The 4169-nt window shown below is 42.0% G+C and overlaps 1 protein-coding gene and 1 long non-coding RNA gene across 5 annotated transcripts in view; one reads left to right on the top strand and one right to left on the bottom strand.

Moving 5' to 3' along the window:
* The window catches only part of PITX2 (paired like homeodomain 2), a 20648-nt gene extending 17040 nt beyond the window's left edge, over positions 1-3608 (bottom strand). The window contains exon 1 of one of the 2 annotated variants that reach the window (XM_069095174.1): positions 3193-3608. The gene's annotated coding sequence lies outside the window, so the exon portion shown is untranslated. The remainder of the gene's footprint in view (positions 1-3192) is intronic. The other variant, XM_069095205.1, reaches the window with a different exon arrangement.
* Positions 1-4169, top strand: part of LOC138166722 (uncharacterized) — a 24679-nt gene that overhangs the window by 889 nt on the left and 19621 nt on the right. The window contains exon 1 of one of the 3 annotated variants that reach the window (XR_011169704.1): positions 3793-3854. The exons of the other annotated variants lie outside the window; for them this stretch is intronic. This is a non-coding gene — a long non-coding RNA (uncharacterized lncRNA). Of the gene's footprint in view, positions 1-3792; positions 3855-4169 lie in introns of those variants that run through there. 3 annotated transcript variants of the gene reach the window in all.

Below are 4169 nucleotides of genomic sequence, written 5' to 3' on the forward strand. Positions count from 1 at the left end.
AGAGAGAGAGAGAGAGAGAGAGAGAGAGAGAGAGAGAGAGAGAGAGTTCCTCGATCCCATATTTTATTTTATTTCATTTTATTTCTCCACTTCAGCTCTGTAGTGGGGAGATAAGCCGGTGGCATCCGAGGGTTCCAGTGCCGTCTGGGGTATAGAGAGATAACTCAGAACGGGGAAACCAGGCACCTCATCACCTACAAGGCTGCGGCCTCCTTTTATTAACACAGACATTCTAGTCCTCCTCCTCCTTTTTTACTGTTATTCTTATGCCTCCTGCCTTCTTACGAAAAGCCTAGTGCTCACTGAGTGGGGTCCTGCGGCTAATTTCACTGCCCAGAGAAACCTAGCTCTGAGTGTGTGTGTGTGTGTGTGTGTGTGTGTGTGTGTGTGTGTGTGTGTTCGTGCTGGGGGCGGGGATGGGTTAAGCAGGTCATCAGCCTAATGGGAAAGTTGGTTACTCCCCCGGTAGCCAAAGGTTAGGGAGGGAGGCGGGAAGCCAGGCAGGCTTGCAGGCAGGGGAACTGTTTTCCTTTGCTATGCCCGGGGTGCCCGGGAGTAGCAGTTTGGCGCCTCCAGATTTAGTGATTCTGGAGTAAAATCACAGGATTAGTCCCTGATTGAGATGTCTGTTCGTGAGATATTACAAAATTCATTATCACAGCTCTCTACTAACTCGATATGAAGTAACACAGATGGGATTTTATTAGTCCAGACTTCAAATGTTTACTTATGATAATTTCAGAGGAAATTTGCATGTCATCATCATTTCGGTAATCTTTTTTTTTTTTTTTTTAAATGTCTGAACTGGCTGCATTATTAGCCGGTGGCCAAAGCACTGAGAGTTACAACTGAAGACAGTAGTCAGATATAGCTTTTAAAAAAATTAAAAGTATATGCTGAACCAATTTGAGCTGCGGAAGTCAACAAAGAAGAATACTTTTCCAACAGCACCTCGCTGCTTAAAACAAAAACAAAAACAAAAACAAAAACGCAAAACAAAGAGGCGGCAACCAAACGTACAGCCCCAAACAGACTCAGTTCTGGGGACTGAAAAGGAGGTCAAGGCACGTTTCCTAGCCCACGACTTATATAGTGTTCTTGTGGTCCGGAGATTTATTTTCGAGTCAGACGGAAACTCTGGGATCTACGTCTATTTAATAACAGGGCCTGGCAGCTGAGTTGTGACTAAATAATTTGAGGCGATATAATTTTAAGTACCCCCAGATCTTGCTTCTGCGAGCGCTGAAACCTGTCTTGTCTAAGTGAATCTTGCATAACAAATTCACTGGCTCTACTTTCCTGCTAGCCCAGGTGGCTAAATTATCTAACAAATTGAGATGGGCAACTTTTTTTTTTCTTTGGAAGGCAAGTTGCTCTCCACCTTCAAAATTTATACCCTGATTTGCGCCCTCTCAGAAAAGACAACAACCTTTGTTTTCTTTTGTGTTTTCCTCTGGTTATTTAGGAAAATCTTAGTTTTGTCTATTTCGGGTTTAGGTTTTAGGAGTTCCTGGAAATATGTTATATTGTTTTCTCCATACTTATGATCATATTAACTAACACAGATACACATGACAAAAGAAACAAGTCGGTTGTCAAGAAACCACAGAAACGATTACTGTTAATTGCCAAAAGAATAGTACAGTAGAAAGAAGAATATTCATTGAAATATAAGTGAAAGCCCGCTCTACTTTCTGAAGAACTGTGTTACCTATGGGCAAGCTTACAACGAAAGATTTAAATGTTAGAAACCCAGAATAGGAGTTCCAAATATCAAATGAATGAGAAAAAGCCAGCTGATTACTTAGTGATGGATATTTATTTTGATAATAAAAGCTTTGATTATTAACACAACACTCTGACCTTTTTGAAAAAAAAAAACTTAAAAAGATTTTTCAAAGCCTATTTATACTATTCTCTTGTTAATGTTGTAAGACCAAGGTTCTGAACATGAAAGAAAAAAGGGACTCAGGAATAACTAAAAATTATTTTTTCTGGAGGAAATATGCTCGTTCCATAAATGAAGTTATTTTATTCATTCCGAAAAAAATAAATATTTTAATACTGGAAGATTGCTGTGTAATAAGATCAACACAAATCTTTACCCTCTTACATTTCCACCTTCCTTCATTTCCTTCTTACTATAATTATTTGAATTTTTTAGGAAATAATATTTTACTTGATGACATTTCAATTTCTGGTAAGTAATAAATATCCTTTGATGACAAGCAAATCTTTCGTAATTAGGTAAGCATTTCTAAGAAATTTTCCAGAATTTTTGCTATTTTTATTTCGTTATTTTGACTCCTGTCTATTTCTCTCTAACTTCTTATTATTTCAGTTTAGGAAATCAGACAGTACCTACAGAACATAGAATGTAAAAATCACACTATATCACAATGGCTTGATTTAGAAATTATGTGGAAGGATTGAAAAAAAAAAGCCCACCGCGATGAAATGGAATGGAAACAGGGAAGTATTTCTTTCCATATTGCACAATCAATAAACTTATTCATTTCTATTTAGGAGAAAAACACACACTGATTGGAACTTTATTTACAAAAGTGCATAATTTCACTTGCATAGAAGGGGAGGGAGTTGGTCAGTAGAACAGAGATAATTTGTAATCCAAAGTAATGATACACTGCCTGGAAAAAGGCCTGTCTCCCAGGTAATATTGTTAGTTAGGCCTGCTGTCTAAGTCACTAATTGCTAGTTAAGAGTAAATTTGTTTTTTTCAGAGTGCAGCAGCGGGATAGGTGGTCACTTTTTTTTTTTAAGCCCAGAAACTTTCCGTCTATCCCTTTTATCTCTAGAATGCTAATCCCCCTGCCGCAGGATTTGTTAACGGCGAGGTGGTGTATAGATTTAAGGAAGAAGCATCGGTTTAAATGCAATCCGTGACCTCCACGGCTGTACTTTTCCACAATTCCTTGGAAAAGAGTAGTGAGTCTTTACTTAGAGAAAGGGCTTTGCAAGATCTGTTGGGAGAGAAAGAGAGAGAGAAAGACAGAGAGAGAGAGTGAGAGAGAGAGAGAGAGAGAGAGAGAGAGAGAGAGAGAGAGAGAGAGAGAGAGAGAGAGAGAGAGAGAGTTGCTACAAATCACCTACACTGGACGATTTTCCAGAGTGGAACAAATTCGCGGACTCGCATTATCTCACATCCCTGCAGGAGGGATGGCCTCCACTTACCGGCTCCAAGTTGAGCTCCCTACAACGTCCTTTGCCGCACTGCTTGAGCAATCCGAGGTGCTGGCTTCCCTGAAAACACTAGAAACCCAGGGCCAGGAGAAATAAAGGATCACAAATAGAGTACAAAGTTCCGAGGGAGTTGGGACTTTTCTCTCTGGGACCCGGAGATCTCCCAGCTGCCGGCTCTTTCTTTCTGCTCCTCTCCAGCTTTCTCTCTTTTCTCTCTCTCTCTCCCCTTCTCTTCCCCTTTCTCAGTCTCTGTATTGGGAACGACGTGACGTCAGCAGAGATTCCACCAAACTAAAACTCCACAGAGGAGCCGAGAGAGGCGAGCTGAGCCGAGAGGAGCAGAGAGAGCAGAGCAGAGAAGAGAGGGGGAGTAAGGGTAGGGGGGAGGGGGGAGAAAAGAAAAAGGGGAGGGAGGAGAGAAGAGAAGGAGAAAGAGCTAGGAGGGATTGACAGAACCGAGGAAATAAAACAAGCAAAGGGAGAATCAGACAGAAGTACACACGCCTACGCACACAGAGCAAGGGAGAGAGGAGGACGAAAAAAAGAGGCGGTGTTGGGGGGAGGGAGCGGGGGGGGGGGCACGGGATAAGTAAGATTAGAAAGACCCGATAGACTATAGGAGAAATGACCAAATGCAGCAGATAGAGCATCAGGTAGACATGACTGTCTTTTTTTTTGTCAGCGCAAGGGGGTCAAAACCTACGGGATAAGCGAATAGAATGGGGGGGGGGACTAGAAGAGATAGAACAAAAGAAAACGTGCGTGTGTGTTTGTTTGGCGTGGGTTGAAGAGAAACAGGGGGCGGGGTGGGGCAACGAGATGTGAGACCTGACTGCAAGTATTGGCCAGGAAGGGAGAACCAAGACAGCAAGCAGAACTAAAGGTGAAGCTGAGGATGGTGGAGGGAGAGTTAGAGGAGAAGCAGACGGGACAGGAGTGTAGAATAAAAATGAGGTGTGAAAGAGAGG

The sequence above is a fragment of the Petaurus breviceps genome, unplaced genomic scaffold (assembly GCF_028583685.1).
Source record: "Petaurus breviceps papuanus isolate PSGF00001 unplaced genomic scaffold, PetGlider_PUasm1.0 126, whole genome shotgun sequence".
In the NCBI taxonomy this organism is placed as follows: Eukaryota; Metazoa; Chordata; class Mammalia; order Diprotodontia; family Petauridae; genus Petaurus; species Petaurus breviceps.